A 23,636-nucleotide genomic window follows, 5' to 3' on the forward strand; every position below is an offset into this window, starting at 1 on the left:
TGTCTTTAACAGACTCAACTCTTCTATGCCCAGGCTGTAGCTGCTGAACATGAAAGTGATTTTCACATACTGCTACTACCTACTTCAGCATCAGGTGCATTCATCTGTCCTCATTCAGCAGCATTCTCACATGAGATCATGTGGGCCATGATCATTGTCACTGTTTCTCCACAGAACATTTTGTAAATGACATGTAACGCTCGTGCTTAGATTATATCTTTGCACCTGTTGGACTGCATATGACCCACCTTATTTAAACTGCAATGAATCTTTACTAGTGCACCTCCTCATAAAAACAACAAGGTTCTTTATTTAAACATCAGGAAATAAAGTGAACATCGCAACCCAACATTTCAGGACCGCACAGAATCCTTTTGCCACCAATTTCAAAAATATGAAGAAGTAAATACGTGGAGTTTTGTATGAATGTACTTAGAATGTAAATTATACAGATATGAACCTCAGTGGCCATTTCCAAAGACAGTCTTTGAGTATAGCACTCCTAAACTAATAAATAGGGATATATTATGTATAATAGGATGCTAAGAGCAGTGTAATGTCAATGGTCAGTTTTAGCTTAAATATTGTAGGCACAGTGGCCCATATTACTAAAGATACCTTAAGAAAAACTCCATCGATTAGCCCACTCCTAATCAACAGGTTTTTGTTGGTCTGCAAGCTCTGGTTATCCTGTGTTTTAGCTGCTTTTCTGCGTGACTACCTTGGACTGTACTTTGGACTTTGATTCTGTCTGCTAACTACCCTGGATATATGCCTATCTGACCATACAGGCTTTACCCATGTGTTGTAGGTTTGTGTGTTATTGGTGGAACATCAATGTCATCAGTGGCCCTGTTAAAGACCTTACACACCAGAGTTGTGCTTCTGAGAGGATTCTGCACCCTACTGGCATATCTCCCAAATTTCTAGGGTGAGAAAGAGGGGCTCCTTCCAGCACAGTGCATACACCTCTACCACACCCCCGGTTATGTGGACAATTAGGAATTTATATACCAAAAATGATTGGTTAAACTCAGATTTGTTTTTCATTTTACCATTTTTTTCCTTTATATTTGCTTTTGAAATTAGTGAACAAGATAACTAAGAGATAATATAAAGGTTTTAGTGCAGACTAACACTTTTGGTAGTTAATAGTACGTTTTTATAGATCAGTGGTGTGGAAATTTTTATAAACCTTCTTGTCCAAGGTCTAAAGCGGGGCCCGATCTATTTGTCCCTCATGACAATCTACTTGTCATAATACCAAAAAAATTATTTGAACCAAAACCGTATTTAGCAGTTCTAAGAAGCGCTTCTCATTGGTCAGCGTTGTCAGGTGGCCGCGTTGACCAATGAGTGCTTGCAATTTGCCAGCGAAATTCACAATACATGGAACAGGTACAGATAGTACACAGGTACTAGTGGACGAGAAGGACCGCTGCCGAAAGGTAAGTATAGCAGGGAGGGAGAGGGGGCCAGATTTCTGCGGGTAATTCCAGTTTCCCAAATTACTTGGGAAAGTGAATTTACCCTTTAGGGCTGGTGCAGACTTGGGCAATCCCGGGACGTGCGGTTGCATCCGCATGTATGGGGTTACATCTGCATGGCAATTGCTAAAAAAAGGTACATGTACCTTTTTTCACAACACGCACCGCGCTGTGTTTTCAACTGCAATTATGCGCGACCGCCCATGCGGTATTGTGGCGGGAAACTGCTAGATCTTCCTGACCGCCCAGCCAGCTGAGGAAGGTGACAGAGCCTGTCACCGCTCCACGCGTCTGGCTCTGTCACTGCTCCATCACTTCCTCATGCCCCCCCGTTCTGTCCCCGCTCCAGGCCCCCCGCTCTCACCTCTCTGTTAAAAAAAAACAGCCCTGGTACTTGTCCGCAGATGGTCAGAGGGATTTGGTACCAAATGAGGGACCACTGGGGGGTATGTATTGGTGTCATAGAGCATCCACCAACTCTCTGACATCAGCAATACTCGGGACAGGGAAAGAGCGAAGCTCTTCCTACCTGGTAAACAGAGAGGTATACAAATATGACAGATATATTTCAATGTTAATAATAGGTTGAAATATTATAGGCTTCTTCTAAGCTAATTTTTCAGACTATTTTGTCTTCAAATTTCTGCCCATACAATATTCTCTTCTTAGATGCACAAATAGTTTACTTTGATCACCATTTCATTTAAATATTTTACAAAAAAGAAAAGCTGCTAGTAATGGAGCCTGAATATGCAGAGGAATAAAAAGGAAATAAAACATTTGAAGCATGTAGCGTAATCGTATTATTTACAGTGCACCTAGCAATTGTACTGCACCTGGCAAATGATGTGTGCATTCATAACGAGAACAACACAGATCCTCAAAGCAACCCTTAGCTAATCATTTGCCCTCAAATACAATAACACAGTGATCCTATAATCAAACAAAAAATCCCTTGCGGAATGTGCTGGAGGCTTAATACTGCCGCGGCCAGAATGCTCTCGACACAAAGCCATAGGTATGTGCTACAATGCTCGCCATCATCAAAGAACCATGTCTATAACCAAAACAAGGGACTGGTCTCTTTATGGGTGCACAGAAAACAAAGGCACCCCTGTCATGAAAAATAAACAGCCTCTAGGGTCTCTCATCAAAAATCATTTTCACCCCCCTACTGTAATTTAATGTAATTAAATTACACCGCAGACTTGAAAGAAGTCAGCTCTTTTATTTCTGAAAGGAATCATTCTTTATTAATACTGGTGATTTATTAGTAGCATAATTTTCATACTTTCTAAGAGGCTATTGACATTCCATCATGCTGGATTGGCAGCTGTTGGCAGCACATACTCCAGTCCTATTAATTGTTATACTTCAGCTTGGTGCAAGAGCCACACTAGCTAAAGAGTTCCTCAGCTAATGCAGACATTATTGCATGCCAGAGAACTGATGTCAGTAATACTGATGACAGAGCAGACAAGTTCATAGCTTGCCATAACACTACTTTGGAGTATTAAGGCTCTGGTGATGTTTACAGTTATCGGTGGCTGAAAATTAACAGGGAATAGTATGTGGATGTTTAAACTAGTAAAAGGTTAACTGACAATTATTCACTCATGCCCCCTGTAGATTTTCCATTAAATGTAATAAAAATCTTGGTGCAGTAAAGTACATTTTATAGTCTTGTAGACTATTTAAAAAGACCTATTACCCAATTCTACAAAAAGAAAGTCATAAAAGTAGTTTTTTGTGAGCACTACACAAAAGTGTAAATCAGTATTTAGACATGTCACATTTCTTTACATGTGGTGGTAATATTATTAATATGTGTTGGTAACATTTTTACCAACAGAAGTACTACTGGAAGTGTAATAGTCCTGTTTATAATCTACTGTACCTGTTTGTAATAGGAAAAGGATCACAGGCTGGCACGTCTGGACCAGATCTGGAGCAGATTTGCAAACGCAGTGCAGTGCATTTTTACCACGATTTTGATGCTTTTATGTTCATTTGTATGTGTTTTTGATGCGCTTCCATGCTTTACAGTGGATTCCAGACCAGAGAAAATTAGACAAACAGTAGTTTTTTTTTGTCTGAACTGGAACGGACTGTGCTGGTGTGAACAGAGCCCAGAAATACCATTGGGATACATTGGGATGCTTTTTTGGTCCAGGAACAAACTGTTCTGGTCTCGACATGATCCGGACATGGTGTAAACAAGCCATTAGGGCCCAGTCATACCATATCCAGTGATTTCCGGCACGATATGTGGCCAGAAAGCACTGGATCGCAGAAATCAAGCAGGGCATGCATGTCCTATTTTTTCCAATCGCACTCATCGCCTCGTGCGGGCGTTCGCACTGCGGGTGGGGAGTGTGGCAGGACCATGCCCCCTCCCACTCCAAAATATGGCCTGGCTTTATTTCTGCAATCTACTGCGTTCCGACACCAAATCGTGCCAGAACGCACTGGATATGTTGTGAGTGGGCCCTTGGAACCAAAGCAAGTCTGGACTTGCAGTATAATGATTCTATTAGATGACAGAATGGCTTCTCTGTCTGAAAGCGGTACTAAAGTGTGAAAATAAAAAAAAACTGCTAGCTGTTTTTTATTTAGTGTACAAGGCTTGCAGTGTATGTACACCCCCAACTGCTTCCAGTTACTACGGAGGATATGCTCCAAATGTACATCATCAGTGTATGCTTCATTAGTGGCTGCCCAATGGCAGACATGGAAGATGCTAAGCCTGAAAGGAGACCAGCATTAAGATGTCAGCAGCACCAACACACTGAAGAGGGAGAGTACAAACGTTGCATAGCTAGAGGTTGGTACTCTAGGAGGTAATAGTGCCAACATTTACAAATATATTTTGTGTACCTGCACATTATGGAAAGAGCCCATACACTCCAAAAGTGGTAAAGCTCAGCTACTTGGCCACATAGCCCCTATGGGCTGCCCAGATTCAACCCAGATAATTATTTAAAGATTTGGGTACAACGGGAAAGCATTAGAACCTCTGTCTGGTTTATATTGCTTTCTGTCTCATTAAAGGGGTAGGGTTTCTTTCTCTTCATGCGTACTGGAATGTTGTGAGACAAAGCAGTGAGTGAGAAAGAATCTCCCAGTAAAGACAAAGTCAGCAATAAAAAACTTTTTTTCTTTTAATACAGTAGTAAATAATAACCTGTGTCATTAAGAAGATTTCCTCTAATTTCCTGTCTTCCCCTCTGAAATTTTTTTTTAAAAATGGCTGGAGTTGGGCCTAAACTTTTAACCACTATAGAGCACTATATAGTGCAGTGCATGATATGCATTAAAAATTGCATGTCGTTTTAGATTAAATCTCTTTCTTTCGCTTCTGGCATTAAGCCCCTGTCATTTAACTGTCAAATACCAGGGCACCAGTAGGTAGTTGTAGCAGTGTGTAGTGCTATTAAAGTCACATTTTTTACCTATATTAAATGCTATTAAAATCACTAGTAATGGAAGCTACTGCTTGATTTTTAAAAATTTTACAGGGTGATTTACAAAAGGGTGAAGAGTTTGGAGAAGGCAGGAGAAGTGAACAATCTAGGCCAAAATAGCTGATTTGGAAAAATTCTGCAATTCAGCTCACTTTCTAGTTCAGCTCCGTTGTCCTAGATTGTCCACTTCTCCTGCCTTCTCCAAACTCTTCACCCTTTTGTGAATAGCCCTGTTAGTTTTCTGCAGAATCAGCTAGTCCCCTGAGCTCTGGCCCAGATATCCTGTTATAGGGTGGCTCCTTTCCCTTGTGGTGTCCTATGGAGCCAACCTTGTGTGTGGTAGTAAGCTGTGTGTGTCTCCACAAGCACACAGGCACATCAAGGTAAGCCAATTCTCTCCCCCTCTGCTCCCCTCTCCTCCTTTTCCCCTTCTCCCTCTTTCTTTCTCCCTTTTCCAAGCTAGTAGATAGACAGCTGCTGGTGACTGCTCTGTCCCTTGTAATTGGGATCTTGTACTGGATCGGAAGTTCAAGGAAGCTGAGCTAAAAGATTTGGAGCCAGCTGTTTGAAAATATGATGACTGTAAGTGCCTGGAGAAAAATATTAATAAATACTTTGCTGGGCAATGTATATTTGTTCTGGATTAATTATTGAAAATAGTTTGAGAGTTTAATACTACTTTAAACTCAATTGGGAGACAGTCCACAAGGGATAAGGGAACAACTTGTTATTTTTGACTGAAATAAAGCAAAATTTTGGAAGCTAACAGTTTTTCCAGTGACATTCAGTTGCCTGCTGAAAACACTATTAGGTGTGTTGGCATAGATAGGAAAGGTACTCTGTCTTTCTATTGTACTTTGGACACATGATTGGCTATTGTGACCTACCTGACATCTCCCATATTCACCTTTCCAAGGCTAATACCCACATAGTAGACATTTTGGTCAGGTGACTTTTGTTCTCGGCCATTCAATGTATACCTTTTACTACCCAGTTATCTCATACCTGGTACTATATAAATGGAAATCTTGCATTTAGTGCTGTATATAATGTGAATTTCTTTGTTACCTGGTGGCATGTACAGTGCTTAGGTCCCTGGTATCTAAGGGACTTCATAGTTCGATTCCCTTGTATCTAAAATATGCATTGTGTAATTATGCAGCTGTAGATGTGGCACCTATCGGTTCATTCAATCTAAATAGCACTATATGCACATATTAAATAAAATCTGAGCAGTATTTTAAGAATAAGTCATGGGTTTTTTCATGAGATAACATTACAATATTAATATGCTTTTTTCGTTCATTATGTCATATGATTCTCTCCAGCTGCGGATAATGTATGAGCCAGAGTGTTAATGTTTAATATGGCATGTCCGATGTGTTTACAAGCACACATGGTGAGGTAGAATTCTTGGAATGTGCTCCTTAATAAGCAAGACATAAAGCAAGATTATTTTGCTAATGGAGCTACTGTATCAGAATAGCATGTCTGCTTGTAGCTGGCAACAAGCCAGGCTAAAATCACAAGGATTCCTTGCATGAATTTTCTGCTTTAATTTCAAGCCACGGGAGATCCATCACATTCCTGAGCTTTCATTCATTTTTCATCGCAAGAAATAACATTGCATATTAGTGTTCTTATATGTCTGTGTGTATATATAGATATGTGTGTGTGTGTGTGTGTGTGTGTGTGTGTGTATATAAATGAGGAAAATAATTATTTGATCCCCTGCCCACTTACAAAGAAATTAAAGGTCTATAATTCTTATCATAGGTGTATTTTAAATGATAGATGCAGAATATCAACCAAAAATCCCACAAAAAACACATCATACAAATGTTATAACTTGAGTTGCAGTTCAGTGAGTACAATAAATATTTGATCCCCTAGCACAACATGACTTAGTACTTGGTGGCGAAACCCTTGTTGGCAAGCACAGAGGTAAGACGTTTCTTATAGTTAGTTACCAGGTTTGCACACATCTCAGAAGGGATTTTGATCCACTCTTCTTTACAGATCTTCTCTAACACCTTAGGCCCCATTCACACTTGGCGATTCGCAAATGCGATTTGTCACACTATATCGCGCAAATGCTTGCATTGAAAAGCATTGAATCGCGGCAAAATCCGCTCCAAAAAGGGTCCTGCTGTAGCGACGCACGACCCGCGACAGCAGGACCCTTTGCCCCATTGCCATGCATTGGAGAGCGATATCGCGTGGTAAATAGCCGCGATATCGCGGGAATTACCGCGCGATAAATCGCTCAGTGTGAACGGGGCCTTAAGGTTTCTTGGCTGTCGCTTGGCAACTCAAAGTTTCAGCTCCCTCCATAAATGCTTTACATGTACAAATAGGCAGCATTACCAAATCACATAATTAGTATTTCCTACCTGACATAAATAGAAGTAACATGGTTCTCTCATGTGACCCGGAGTTTAGTGGCCTAGATCACATGATCTATGGGATATCTATAACAGGAGTATTGCAGATGTCTCACATCATTAGAGACTGCTGACTGCTGTTTTCAATCACACTGGATCTATCTGATAGACTTACAATGAAACAAGAGGATTGGCAAGGCTCAGTCATTTTACATCTCTGTTATAGTGTGTAGCCAAAACTTTTTTTTTGAGTTTTGGATATAGTGTTGAACTGTCCATTAATGTATTCTCCAGTACCCAACACCCTCACTAACACTTGTTTGCCCTTCCCTTTCTCTTTCATATTGGTGATTAGCAGAAAAATATATTGCAGGAGCAGAGCAGAAACAGATCCTATAACTCAGCTGTGAGAGGCAGCAGAGTATGTGCCTGAACGAAATTACAGCACGTAATGGGTGGATGGACGCTCCTCCCCTTCCAGGGGAATGTGTGGACATGATTTCATCACCCTCCCTTGATGCCGTCTCCATGGCTCCCTGGGAGTCTGCCTATCCCCATACAGTCTGATGTACAGGGGGTGGAGTTTGTGAAGGAAGAGGAAGTGAATACAGGATCCTCTTAGGGGACAGGCGATTGTGAGGAAGATCTATTTAATACTCATGGTGTCCAGCTGCAGGTATCAGCGTAGTTTAAATCTTTTTGACATATGATCTGTTCACACTAGTTTTCTTCAATTTGCATATAGAGTGATGACGTCTGAAGGGGAGTTGACTTTACTTTGATTGGTGTTTGGTTTTCACTGTTTAGTATATATTTGTACTTGTTTGTATTTGTGTTTCATTATCTGTTTTGCCTGAGGAAGGGACCTTGCTGTTCCAAAACGTCTCTCTCATAATTTGACACCTGATAAGTCAATAAACATTGACTTTTCTACATGCTGGAGTGCTTGTGACCTTTTTTGTATTTTTTTAGGCAGCAGAGTGGACTTACCCAGGAAGCAAAATTCACATTTTTGTGCAAAGATTATTGTGAGAGGCTTAAGAGCCTTAAGAAATGTAAAAGAATCAATTACCTGAAACCATCACTGCTGACTTCTTGCCATAGGCCGGGAGGTTTCAGAGATGGGGATGCGGGCGATGATATGCAAAGAGATCCAGGGAAGCCCCGCAGCAGCAGCCTCACTGTGCCCGGGGGCTTTGGGATTTAAGGACCACAGAGTAGGAGGCAGAGCTCACCCACTTTGAACTTTCCAGCCAATGGCGGCTCCGCTCACCCCTCCCAGCCTATAGCGGCCAAAGAGGGCATTTAATTCTTGGCTGCAGCTGTTGCACTGCGCCAGCCCTAGCCATCGGGCATCACAGGCAGGGCTGGTCCTATTGTGTTCGGCCTGGCCTGGATCAGCCCGGCCCACCAGGAAAGTGCCCAGTATGCCCTATGGCCAGTCTGACCCTGCTCACAGGACTCGCAGAAGAGATAAGTCAAAGCATCAGCATTTTATTGTTAATGTTTTAATGGTGCTCAGTTCATCTTTATCAAGATGTCAAGACACGAGTGCCTCTATATTTACTTTGGATTTTTGTGGATGAGCACCAGGGCATGTACATTACAAACAGACTGCAGTGGCCACCATCATCCTTTAGTATGGAAAATAACTTTGCACTGGTCATTGTTTAATTCATGTTGATAATTGCATTTCTCTTATCAGATATTATTTGACATAGGAGATTTTTAGTCTAGCGGCTAGGGGAATTTATAGCATTGCTGCACAATAGCATGCTTTGGAAGCAAGGTTATCCTTTCAGACTCTTCCTTTTCTGATTTATGAGCCATATAATATGGAAGAGAACAAAAGTTGTCTAGGCATCCACCACTCTGCTACAAAACAGTCATTAGTGCAACTAAGTGAAATCTTGATTTAGGGATTAGAGATGCAAAGGTCACAGTTTTATTTTACTTTCTAAAGCTGAAGTAGGGAATGCTGAATTATGTTTCCTTGTTAGGGAAATAGCCTTAAAGAATGTCATGCTTTTTGTGGCAATTGTAACAGCAAAGCCTCTCAATGACCAAGGCCAAACTCTTAACACTGAAGTGGACTCTACAAAAGCATATTCTTAGACATCTCTGCTTGATATAATAATGTAGACTATCAAGTCAATTTTATTGGTGTCCCATATTACTTATTATGATATTGGTCAGTTTTTCAATGAACAAGCCTCTCTTCATTACTTTTTATTTTATCATCATGATAGAATATTGTGGGGACATCCCGGGCTTGATTTCTGCATAGACTATATAATTTGTGGCCTGGCTTGGAAGGGCGGACAAGGTGGCCCACAGCCACCTACACATTTTGTAGCTATTGCTAAAACATTCCTGTGTCTAATAAACATTTCTGATTTGTCATCCTGCCTTTCAGTGGAATTTGGCTAAGCCGTATTGTTGCTTCCTCTGTGTAGCTTTGGTATTTTTGTTAATGGCATTGCATACTGTGTACACACAGTTTATCCATAGTGAGTTTCTGCACCTATAATCAAACTGCAAGCAGAATAGGATGACAGTTTGCCCCTTCTTGTAGTCACTGATTCAAGGTGTACTGGCACAATTTTCAACTGTCTTTTTTAACCTTTCTACTCAAATCAAATGGCCCTAAACACATCTTTTTCCACCACCCATGAATTCGGGAAAACAGGTGTCTTTGACACTTAAATGCACACCTGTAGCTCTCTGTTTCTGTGCCTCTTTGTTCTTTTAAAGTGCCCATACACCTTACGAATATCGGCCGATTTTCGTATTCGATCGCGTTTTCGCCCACTATTCGTAAAGTTGATGGGCAGTGTACAAACGCAAATACTTTACATTCGATCGACTTTTGACTAACCAGCAGGTTAGAAAACTTTGGTCGAACGTACGATTTTCGCAAGGTTGGTGGCGTTTCCGTACGTCAAAATTCGTACGATTTATACTGCACATGCGCAGACAAAAATACATGTGGTCGATTACCGCAATTTGTCCAGGTGCTTTCTTCTAATTATCGCTGATCCAACCTTACGATAATCGGGGCAGGATGTGGCCGCCATATGAAAATCATACGACGGTTCGATCATAGAACGAAAAGTGTTGTCCCGATGATCGCAAGGTGTATGGACAGCCTTATTTAGCAGGTTAATCAGGTGATGATATTGAGAACAAGGCTTTCCTAATGTATAAAAGCTTTATTTTAGCAGTCTAAATGGTGCAAACATATTCCAAACCATTTTACATAAAAAAAAGAAACCATGTCACTTTCTTCCCCTTACATAAAAACTGTCATGAGAGAAATATGCATATACAGCACATCTCTTTATTCTTAAAACCTGCTTTGTAATCTTTTCCGTGGGACTGCTAATGTCTTACTGTTACCAATACAATTATTTGTATAATTGTTTTTTTTTTTAAAGATACTTTTTATTGAGCAATTTTTTTCGTTTTCCCCCGTGTCACAGACACGTACAAAACACACCTATATCATACAGATAACACATACAACAACCGTGTCAACATAACCCAAGATAAGATGCGATACTCACATACACATACAGTTCACGGTTTACAATTTACAAGGTTACATAGTCTAGTACCCAGGACCCAGCCTCCAAGCACAGACAAATATAATGTGGGAATTGGAACACATCCAGTAGTAGTCAATATAGTAATCAATATAGCATAAAACACATCCAGGAGTACAAAGAGGCCCTTAGCTTAAAGGATAGTCACATCTTTAGACCTCACCTCATATCTACAGTGGTGTTAGGGGAGGACAGCCATGGATCCCAAATGCAAGCAAAACGCATCAGGTTGCCCCGCTGTTCATAAGTAAGTTTGTAAAGAGGCCATGCTTGATCGATCAATCTCTTTCAATCACCCAGGGAGGGAGCTTTCGGGCTACCCCAGACCATGAGAATGTTCTTCCTGGCCTAAGATAAAAGAAGGCGGAGTAGTGTCTGGGCACTGGAGGCCAGTGGCAATTCGCCAAACAGACCGAGGAGACAGAACGCAGGGTTGCAGATATTGGGGAAACCCAGGCCAGCCCAGGAAGTAACCTCCGACCAAAAGGTCTGTATGCTAGGCAGCACCAAAAACAATGGAGGAAGTCAGCCTCCTGACCACATTTCTTAAAACAGCTTAAGGTCAAGCGAAGGCCCAGTCTATGTAAAAGGGTGGGAGTGTAGTAGACCTGGTAGAAGAATGTCATCTGTATCAGTTTGTCCTTAGAGGCTATCAAAGAGGACATGTAGCTACTTTCAAAGTCTCCCCAATCGTCCTCCTCTAGGTCTGGGAGAAGCGACCACCACCTTTGCTTACGGCTGTCAAATCTACCAGACCTGCAGGACATAAGTTCCATATAATAAGTTGAAATCAGTTTTGATGAATCATCCCTTCGCAGCATCCCCTCCAAGGGTGACTGGGCCGGGACTGGGACTGGGACCCAAATTGAGTTCGGACCGCATGGAGGAGCTGAAAGAAGGCCACAAAATCAGACAAGGAGAGTTTCAATTCCTCTCTGAGTTGTGGAAAATTAAGCATCACCCCATTCTGAAACAGGTGAGACAGGGATTTAATCCCTTTCGAGGACCAGAAGGCGGCTGATGGTAGGCGCTGTAGCTCTGGGAGAGTAGGATTACTCCACAATGGAGAGTGGGACCATGTGGGTAGTGATAATCGGTTAATGACATATCTTAGGTTACGAACAGTCACAGAAATCATGGCCGTTCCAGGTTGTTTGTTATGAATCCCCCTGTACACAACATTTTGGAGAGATTCAAAGGAGGTTAGAATGGCGGCTTCAGTAGTTGTATAGACATTTCCTATCTGAGGGACCAGCCAGTCATGGACCACCATTAGTTGGGACGCTAGGTAGTACATGTGAAAATTAGGGAAGGCCAGTTCCTGCCATCGAGTGAGGAAGCTGCAGCACCTCCAAGGCCAGCTAAGGTAGCTGAATCTTCATACCCAGATATTTGAATTCATTAACAACTCTTATCGTGGATATAGGGTGTATATTAGCCACTGTAGTATTATCTAGGGGAAATAGGACAGATTTGTCACAGTTTACCCTGAACCCCGAAAAGGTTTCAAATAGGTCCAATAGCTGGAGGAGATGAAATAGAGAACCATTTGGGTCAGATAGATAAATCAGCGTATCATCAGCATATAGAGAGATTCGCTCCTCCAGGTCATGTATCCGTAAGCCATTCAGAGAGTCAGACTGCCTTATCCTGATCGCCAGAGGCTTAATGGCCAGGGCAAAAAGGATAGGGGAGAGGGGACAGCCCTGTCCAGTCCCTCTGAAAATATTAAATGGGTCAGATACCTGTCGATTGACGTGCAGCGTGGCTACGGGGGCGTTATATAGAATCTCAATCCAGCGGATCATCTGGGGGTCAAACCCAAACGCTTTTAGGACTTTTAAGAGATATGGCCATTCAACACTGTCAAAAGCTTTCTGGGTATCAAGTGAGATCAAAGCCCTACCCTCAGTCGTGGGATCTGAGTATTGAAGATTGGTGAAAAGTCTACAGATGTTCATTCTAGTGGAGCGGCCTGTCAAGAACCCTGCCTGGTCGCTACCAATGGCTACCAATGAGAGACGGGACATGTTTATTAGAGTGTATTGCCAGAATTTTGGCCAATATCTTTGCGTCAACATTAATTAAGGAAAGAGGTCGATATGAATCACATTTAGTCCTGACTTCGTGTCACCAAAGACTCTGTTTACATGGTATTTATATTTTGTGCTTGTGTTTTCTTGGGTTTCGTCAAGGTTCTCTGGTTTCCAACCTGTCAATGTATTCATCTTTGGGCTCAGTCACACTAGATGCAGTGCGTTCTGGCCCGATTTTGGCCAGAACGCACTGCCTCGCATTGCGGCCGGCTCACTGTTTAGTAGGGCAGGAGGGGGCGTGGTGGGCCATTCAAGTGAATGGCGCCGTAGCCACGCCCTCCGGCCGCAATGCGATCCGCCGCACGGGATCGCAAGGCACATTGTGCCTGCGGTCTGATCCTGTGCGGTGCAATCAAAATGCTACAAGCACTATTTTGATCGCACCGAACCGTACCACAGGCACAATGTGCCTTGCGATCCTGTGCGTTGGATCGCATTGCGGATGAGAACATGAAGGTATGTGTCCATGATGTTCACAGACCCCCAAGAAGTCTCCCTGGTAAAGGATATGGTACTTCTGAGCTGGAATAAGGACATTTAAAGCTTTTTAGATCCATGATGTGGCAAATGCTACCTTTTGGTTTGGGAACTGTGAAAAGGTTGGAGTAAAACCCCTAAAAGCATCCTGCCAGTACTTATTTGTTGGTTTTGCCATCTATTTTTGGCTTTCTGTTATCTAGAGCAGGAGACATTATTGATTGTCGCATAATATGAAGAGGGCATTTTGGGCCTACCTGATTGTCTAATTAGTCATTCTAGTTCTGGGTAGGAAAGGTATAGATTATGTGTACCAAGCTGGACCTAAGGCACATCGCATACTTGTGGATAGTGCAGATAGTTCAAATTTGGATGGGACCTCAAATTCTTTTTGGATTTGTCCAAACGACTTGCTCTTACCTGAGAAGTACAAGGGGATGAATATATATTATACCAGAGGATAACCAGCATTGTACACTGAGAAATTCCAGAAAAGTGGAATTAGATCAAATGGGGGTGTTGGGAGATATAATACACCCTTAAATAATTGTTTGACTATCTTGAAATATAGTTAGGGAGGTGCAGAGTAGTGCAGTGCTTTGATTGGAGGGAATGTAGCATCTATATATAATATTCTGTAAAGATTCATATGAGGAGACAAGGACAGTTTCTGTGGCAGAGCAGGCATTATCTGATGTTGGGAGTAGCCCATTGTGTGTATTATCAAGCTGGGCTGCTAAGTAATAGCAATGAAAATTGGAAAATGCCAGGTCTGCCATCTATAGAAAAATAAGTAAATTCTGGTGTTAATTGTACATTGTCTTAATCAAGGAGTGAGAGGGCCCTGTTTCCCAAAATCTGCGCTTCAACATCCATTTGCATTAAATTTGGCGACTCTGAGACAGGATAGTAAATAAGTCCCTAAGAAAAAAGAGCTGGATGATCTAGAAGAGCCCACAGAGCATCCACAAGAAGTCTTGCCAGTTTGGAGCACCCTATCTGCATTGGCCAATCGGGAGCAATGAGGATGAACAGAATGCCATTTGTCTTGATCCTGCAAAGCAAATGAGAAAGACATTTAATTGAAGGAAAGGCATAAATCAAGGTGTGCTTGTCCCACAGAGTCACCAAAGCACCCACTGCTTCAGAAAGAAATGATCCCTATATCTGGAGACAAACCTGACTAGTTTGTTGTTGAACCTGGAAGCCAGGAGGTCCACATCCAGCATCCTTCACCTGTGATAAAGGTCCTGGAACACCTCCAGGTGTAGAGGCTACTCCTTCGGATCCAGGCATTGTCGGCTGAGGAAGTCTGCCTGCTAATTGTCTATGCCTGGGATGTACTTGACAGACAAGGCTGGAATGTGAAATTTTGTCCAGGGCAGGATCAGATCTACTCGGTGTGGTAACACAAAAGGTTTGGAACTGAGGAGGGGCTGAGAGTGAAACTCTAGCTTGTAGCCCTTGGAAACCACCTTCTGCACACGAACATCTAAGATGTAGGCAGTCCTGATGTCCTCAAAGGGTAACACTTTGGAAAGACCTGATCAGATGTAGCAAAAAATCTTGATTGAGGAGAAAGAAATGCTAGCAAAAAATGGTAAGACTTTTTTCAGTAGAGCTGAAGAATAGACATCCATCCTCCTAGGATCAAAACTGAGGCATACTTGAAGTAGGAGGGGTTATCCTAGGCTGGCCCACACTTATTTTTGTTTCCTGTTGTCCAAACTTCATGTAGACAGCAGTGTAACCCAAAGGTGAATGACTTACTATGTCTTTCAATCGATCAATCATGTGCAATTTAGAAAAATATTTTTGCAGTGTGAATTTTTACTTAGCTTCACGTTATTTACTATTCTAAATGTAAATTTACTTTGCAAAGTGAACATGTGTGGTATTGTTAAGTTTAAAACTGATTATTGGTTGGTTCTGTCATCTTACTGACATTGACTTAAAGCGGACCTTTACTCATATCTTTAAAATAACAACAAATACACCATTAGAAAATGTTAGTAATGACAATCTACAAACACATACTTCCAGATAATTGCCAGCTTTGTATTCTTTGCATACCTTATTTCTCTTTTCTTTCCCAGTCTTCTAACACTGGCCATGTTTACCAAGGACAGATTACTAGCTCTTCTTTTACTTACTGGATTTCTGACACGTGACTAGACATGTGACTAGGACATGTGACCATGCACATCATCTCTGGGGAGAAAAATGCCTTTCCCTGAGATCTCGTGAGATTACAGATGAGAACTCCCGGCAAAGCTCTGCTGATGACAAGGCAATCCCTAGTGTAGTCCAAGACTACACTAGAGAAAAATTCAAAAATTAGGAGGCAGCTGTCATTTGTAAGGAGCACACGGAGCTCCTGGGATTTGTATATCTCTGTTTTAATGTATGATTTTGTTTTTATAAATATAAATAAAGGGATGCACCGATGCCAGTTTTGCGAGTACGAGTACTGGTACCGAAAAGTATCTGTGCATCCCTACTAATTATAGAAAGTAAAGATTATCCTACACTATCTATCTAAATATTGCAAACAATTCTCAGACGGTCTGGCTATTATCACTTGATCACTTTATCAGTCCAATACATTTTATGTATTTATTTCACTGGTTCACATTATTTTATGTTTTTTAGGTTGTACACAAATATTATCTATATTTATATCTACATTTGGACAATTTATATATGTATTTTTTATGCGCATCACTAGAAGTTTTTTTTAGCGCTGTACAGTTATACTAAGGATTAATTGAGGCATGACAGCCTTTGTGTAACAGCTTTAAACCCTTGATGCTTTTGATTTGCTTCCATTAGCGCAGCTCTGTTTATTACCAATTCTCAGACTGATTGCATATATTTAAAAAATCAGCATGTGTTTGGGCATCCTTACAGTGACTGTTATTGTATGTAACTATAGAGGAGACAGTGGGAAAAAAAGTTTTATGTTTGGGGTGTGGTTACTGTGTTCTTGTCAGCCTTGCCAGTGGCCTGCACTTGTCTTCTACTATCTTTAGCATCTTTGTGGGTGGTAAGGAATCTACAACAATCTGTAAGGGAAAGCCAGAGTGTTTGACTGCAAAGTGCTTAAGTTTCATGCCTAGAGAAAGTGGCGGCTGAGGCTGGATGAGCAGACTTGCTTCTCATCCAACAGTGAACTCACAACATTGAGCTAAAGGCAATTTGCACATACGTGACAAAGAAGCAGCTTTTTATCTACATTCTGACCTATATTTAAGTAGCTAATCCATTTTTTCTTTTATAACTACCAATAAAATGCACAGATGTAAAGCTCATGCCTTTTATATACCTAGAATAAAAACCATATAAATGAAATTCTGAGCTTTAGCAATAGTGACACTTGGTATGTGTCTGGAAATGTAGTATTTCACTTTACTTTGTCTGAGTTTTACTTACTTTTTATTTTACTGTTCTTATTTTTTGTGGTGCATTGTATATATTTTATCTTCAGTGTAAATGCAACCACATATACATATTTGAAAGTAAAAGGAAAAATAAAGTTTTATATCACTGTTTTGATATGTGCTGTTTTCTTACAAGTAGGAGTAGGAGTACATTAGTGTATTTCAGATGGTCTCGCAAAGCCTACGTCCGCCTGCATAATGAAAAAAATGTTTCTCGTCCTGTAAAAACAATGCCTCCTCTCTAGCATGTGAATTTGTAAAGCATTTTCCTTCTTTTTTTCCCAAGAAACATTTTAGTGCCTTATGATCCCCAAATTCTTTTTTGTTAACTCCTTTATCCTCTTCTTTTCTTAGTTTGTTTTGCTGATTTTGTACCATATGTAACTATTTAAAATTTGTATTTGTTTATTTTTGTAGTATTTTTAAAAATGCTTTGTGCTATAAACATAATTCTAGAGCTTTTATAAAAGATACAAGTAAAATATAATTTGGTAAATTGTATGTGTTTTAAATCACTTTAGATTCCAGGTGGATACAATAATCTTAAATTAAACCTGGTTTAAACATGCTTATTAGGACCAACTCACACTGGTTTAACCATGTCACAACACTAGGAAACAGGGAGTAGGGTTTCTCCTAGCAATTTTTTTATCACTTAATGTATAATTCAACCTTCAGGTTTTTTTGGGGGGGGGGTTTGCATATATCTACTGCTAGCAAGTTATCAAATAGGTAAAAACTTACCTGTGTCTCCGCCGCTCACTCCCGTCTGAAGATTCTTGAGCGGCCATGAAGGGTCATGGGGTGGGCACATGTGCAGTAGAGATCTTCGGGCAGGAGAAGAGGAGAGACACAGTGTAAGTCAATGCACGCAGCTGGCAGCGTGCACGTGGACAGACACCGTGGGACACAGAAGACACAGCAATCAGCGGCTGGATCAGAGACCGGCACATGTGCTGGTGAGATAGTCATATGATTGGGAGCCTGTCTCTCCAGTTTCCAGTAAACAGTGACCAGGAGCTGTGGGCAACAGCTCAGTCACTGTGCTGGGAGCACTCTAGTGAGTTCGCTCTTAGCACAGAACAGTCAGCTGGCTGATTATATTTATATATATAATGTGTACAGTGGGCATTAAGACCCACCCGTTGGGGTATCGTATTTATGGTATGATTCTGTTTGGGGAATTTTGGTGTGCATGTGCTTTTTCATTTTCTTCTTGGTTTTTGGATTAATAAAGTTATGAATTATTAACTGTTGTAATGAAAACAAATCCTCGGCTGAAATTTTCTCACAAACAGACACATTCGAGGGAGTGTCAATCTCCTGGTTCCCCAGGAGCTCTGTGGTTTGATCAATCATCCCCTATATGTGTCTTTTAGTGACTTTTGGGTTTACGGGGGGAACCAGTGAGCATACCTAGGAACCAGAAGATCAACACTCCTGAAAGTGTTGGTTTCTATTGTGACCTAAATCGGACATTTCTCTTCATTAAATTGGAGTTCAGTTGTAAGGGCAGTGGCAGAGGTAAGTATTTACATTTCCTTGCAGGGATACAATCTCTTTAAGAAAATTGTTTTGACCTACCTCCTGCTGCCCTAGGGTTCATTGAACCCTGTGAGAAACGTACACAATCAAGGTACACAATCTGCTGATGTTTACAACTATAGAGACTTCTCCTTCTCATAATATCACATGGTTTCCAGTGCTTTCTTCTAAGGCAGGCAAATTTGATTATCAAGACCCTAAATGCTCATGCTAGCTGTAGAGGGGCAACTTTTTAATCAGAAAATAATAAAATTCATATACCAGCCCAGTATCACCTAACACCAGTATTGACTAATTATTTTTTGATAGACACTAAGGTCCATTTACATTTGTGCAGTGTGTTATCACATATTGTGTTAAGGCAGCCTATTGAAATCAGTTTGCTGCCAATGCAGAAAAATGTCTCAAAAACCAGACAGTGAACAAAATGTTTAATGCAACGCAATGCTTTGGGGTGCCATTGCAAATTAATGGCACTGCAATGGATGTATTTTGCATTGTGGAGCATTTCACTAACACATGCATTACCACATTGCATAGTTGTAAATATTGGCTCTTTTCATGACACTTGGTACTGCTTCCTCATTTGTTAAGAGTATTATGCAAATTAGATGCATGTGACCACTGGTAAAATAAAGCCTCTAGGTACCTCCGGCAGGTTTTTTTTCTTTTGGTTTAGTGAGAATCACTTTTAAATGAAACTCCAGTTGTGTTGCAAATACTCAGTATGTTGTACATTGCAAGAATTTTTAGCAAATGTAATTTGAGATCCATACCCGCTTCTGTTGTGTGGCTACAGAGATAATTGTCTCCAGAGTACTCTTTCAAAATAACTGCTTAGAAGTAGGCTATGTCTCTTCTTTAATATCAGAATCTGCCCAGTGTTGTTATAGGAAACAGCACACCCCTGGTATCACTTTAGCACTTCAGTCTGTCACCAAAATTAAATAAAATTAAATAAAACACTACTGAAACAAATAATGTAAATTGGCCCAGTCACGCTGATGCCTGCTTCTTGCTGTACACTGTGGTGTGCTACAACACAGGTGCATTCAATTATTGTATTAAGCTGCCATTCAAAATTAATAGCACCACAAAGCAGAAGCGTAATTAGAAACCTCAGGGCCCCGATGCAAGAAAGCATGAAGCCCCCCCTCAAAAAGAAGCATGATTCTGCTTTTCCCCTTTTCTTCAATAAATAATTGTTGTAAATGGCTGCTGCTGTTGGCATTACTAAGCCTATTGTTACCAAAATGTATCCTGCAATTACCATAAAGTATGTTCCCATTAGTGGCAGAACTACCAGGGTCGCAACGGTCACATGTGCATATTTAAGAACCCTAAATATAGTCTTCGTTATTTACCCTTTCTCTGCCAAGGCGGTTTTTTCATAATCCACATTTTAGGCCTGAAAATTACTTAAAGCCCCCAAAATATTATATATGTATGTATGTATGTATGTATATATAAATAATCTGGCCACTCAGTGTATATACACACGCACGCTATATTGCCAAAAGTATTGGGATGCCTGCCTTTACACGGATATTAACTTTAATGGCATCCCAGTTTTACTCCGTAGGGTTCAATATTGAGTTGTCCCACCCTTTGCAGCTATAACAGCCTCAACTCTTCTAAGAAGGCTGTCCACAAGGTTTAGGAGTGTGTCTATGGGAATGTTTGACCATTCTTCCAGAAGCGCATTTGTGAGGTCAGGTCCTGATGTTGGATGAGAAGGCCTGGTTCACAGTCTCTGCTCTAATTCATCCCAAGGGTGTTCTATTGGGTTGAGGTCAGGACTCCGTGCAGGCCAGTCAAGTTCCCAGATAGCAAGCAATTGAGCTGCAAGTTTGAAAATGACTTGCTAAACTATTGCAGACTTGCCAAGCTTCACAATTTTGTTGCACAATTAAAGCAAGTCTGCATTGCAAGTCTCCAGATCAACGTGCCTTGCAAAAGTGCTATACACTTGCAAAGCTCTTGCTAAGACCTGCAAAACTCTTGCTGTAGACTTGCCAAGCAAATTTGCTACAAATTCAAAGTGTCACCTAGAATTTGTGCTGCAAGTGTTCTGCAAGTCTACAACTTGCCAGGAATGTGTGCAGCAAGTTCACAAGAATTACAATTTAACCCTGCCACAAGTTTGTGGCAAGTTATCCTTGCTATCTGGGTTCCTACTGTTCTCCTGACAACCGCCAAACCCAGACACGTCCATCGTATTGCCAGACAGGGAAGTGTGATTCGTCACTCCAGAGAACAGATCTCCACTTCTCTAGAGTCCAGTGGTAGCGTGCTTTACACCACTGCATCTGACTCTTTGCATTGCACTTGGATGTAAGGCTTGAAAGCTGCTCGGCCATGGAAAACCATTCCATGAAGCTCTCTATGCACTGTTGTTGTGCCAATCTGAAGGCCACACAAAATTTGGAGGTCTGTAGCTATTGACTGTGCAGACAATTGGCGACTTCTGTGCACTGTGCGCTTCAGCATGCGCTGACCCCGCTCTGTCATTTTACGTGGCCTACCACTCCGTGGTTGAGTTGCTGTTGTTCCCAGTTGCTTCCACTCGGTTATAATAAAACAGTTGACCGTGGAATATTTAGTAGCAAGGACATTTTCATGGATGGACTTATTGCACAGGTGGCAACCTATCACGATACCACTCTTGAATTCACTGAGCTCCTGAGAGCGATCCATTCTTTCACAAATGTTTGTAGAAGCAGTCTGCATGCCTAGGTGTTTGATTGCTTGATTTTATACACCTGTGGCAATGGAGGTTATGGGACACCTGAATCCAATGATTTGGAGGGATGTCCCAATACTTTTGGCAATATAGTGTATATATATATATATATCAATTTAAAACAGTTACATTAATTTTAGTGACCAAAAACACAATATAATACCCATTTTTAAAATAAAATATAAAAGATGAGGTTACAAGTAAATGATACCCAACATGTCCAGGTTAAAAATTGTGCGTGTTCCTGAGACGGCGCCAAAATACAGTACCCCAAATTGTCTATATACTATGCTTTAAAAGCCCGTACAGGTCATCAGTTTAGAGATATCTGTGAATATTGGCCTTAGACTTATTGCTTTCACTCTGGCACCCATGGCGATGCCTAACATGTGTAGCACAGTCATCATTTTCATATGTCTGCGCACCCGATGTGTGTTTATGTTAATATGCACCCTCACGGGGACAGGGGACTTTATAACATTTGTTTATTATTTTTACTTTTTTTTTACCTAATCGCTATCACATAAGGGGGCACACTGGAGGTTACAGGTTCTCTATAAGGTTACATTAGCGGTCAATTATACCCCTATTGTCACCTTTCCACTCCAAAGAAGCATTTGGAGAGCAGATTGCGCTCCAGTAGCTGCTTCTCCGCCATCTGCAGCCAGGAAATGACAGCTGAGGGACCGGAAGTTACATAGTATTTGAGGTTGGAAAAAGGCATGTCCATCCACTTCAACCTTTTTGTGTGTACGTGTGTGTCTCTTGTGCGTGCATGTGTGTATAAGAGTCCTTGTGTGGTCTAGTATTTAAGTGTACCTGTACCCCTGTATGTTACGTTCAGCTTCGCTTCCAGCCCCATTCAGTGTGAAGGAGATTGGCGAATGGATGTTTGCCGGTCTCCTTCCCTGCTTCCGACCAACACCCATCATGCCGGTGAAGCAAGTTGGGGATGGAGGCGCACTACACCAGTCCCTGGAAGTGACCTGGGGGCAGCTCAGCTGCCGGAATCGATTCTAGTGTAAAGTCAACAGTTGGCTTTAGGCATGATAGCCGCTGGGAGTCTGTTTAAGGGGGCCCGCTGCCAGCAGGTATGACATATGTCGGTGGCAGCAAAAGGCCCCCCCCCAAGTGGCGGAATGCCATGCAACCGATGTGACCCTAGTAGTTCCGCCAATTACGCAACGCATGCAACATGTGTTGCTGCGTGTTTTCATATCACACATTACTGCAATGGACTCTTAGGATAGTAATAGACCTCAGATGATGATTGCACAGGCAGGCACTTATCTGCTGTTGCCATAGACCTGAGATTGTCATTTGATTCTTCTGGTTCAGGTGATGGTCATGTCATGTTTCTAGCCAGTTTAAGGACTTAATCTGATAGATATTTGTATTTTGTGTGGGAGTTTTATATACTGGGAGCAGAGTGGAAAATTATTATTGGATCACAAGGGGTCTTGTTTACTGATTTGCTGGATGTCTTAATAAGTTATTTCTGGCATGAAATGTCATGAGTAGAAGATTTCCGTTTAATCCTTGAGAAGTGAATACAAAGGAATTTCAGAGTGTGGAAAGACTGAATTCATATTAATTAGGGTAGGTAATGTCTGGCAGTACCTCATCCCTAATGGATATTTTTTTAAATAAAGTATAATTCATAGAAGCATGGCCTAGGTAATTTTCAAAAGTAAAGGCGACCTTAGGCATTGTAATAATTAAGGGGGATTATAAATAGACACGGATCTTAAAGTGTATGTAAACCCTAACAATTAACTTCTCTTATTTGCTCCCTTTTGCCTGTTAATTATACCAATGAAAGCATTTTGTAGTATCTTTTTGAAAAGTGCAGAAAAATATCTCTCGATCATGTCAGAAATTGTGAACACTTCTTGTATTAGCTCAAGGAGAGTAATTAATCCTCCTAGTTCTTATCTTGGGACTACAATAATTAGCATTTATGTTGTGGGGATGGGCAAGTGGGTGGGTTTGAGTAGTTTAACAAAAGTAAAACTAGGCAGAGCTGACAACACTTAGTCCACATAACTTCTGTGTGTTGTTAACCCACAAATAAACTTAGCAACTGAGTATTGCAGAGATGTACTGTATATGTTCGGGATTTTTTGCCCTGGCATCCTTAATTATATAAAAGCTCAGTTAGAGTATCATTTTCTAAGCACAGTAGTTTCACTTTCACCACCCGTTGACAGGGCCGTCTTTAACGCAGGGCAAAGAGGGCACTAGCCCTGGGCCCTGTCATGGTTGTGGGGCCCAAAGCAGCTGCCCCTTGCCCGCTGCGGTCGTACCGTAGAATCAGCACAGGAAAAAAAACCTTTCCTGCACGTGGGCAGGAAGGGACCAAAACATCACATTAGATGGGGGGGGGGGGGGGGGG

General features: G+C 41.3%; 1 protein-coding gene across 1 annotated transcript in view; it reads left to right on the top strand.

Moving 5' to 3' along the window:
* VWA8 (von Willebrand factor A domain containing 8) overlaps positions 1-23,636 on the top strand; it is a 235,770-nt gene that overhangs the window by 175,971 nt on the left and 36,163 nt on the right.

The sequence above is a fragment of the Nanorana parkeri genome, unplaced genomic scaffold (genome assembly GCF_000935625.1).
Source record: "Nanorana parkeri isolate BGI_ZX_2015 unplaced genomic scaffold, ASM93562v1 scaffold457, whole genome shotgun sequence".
NCBI lineage: Eukaryota > Metazoa > Chordata > Amphibia > Anura > Dicroglossidae > Nanorana > Nanorana parkeri.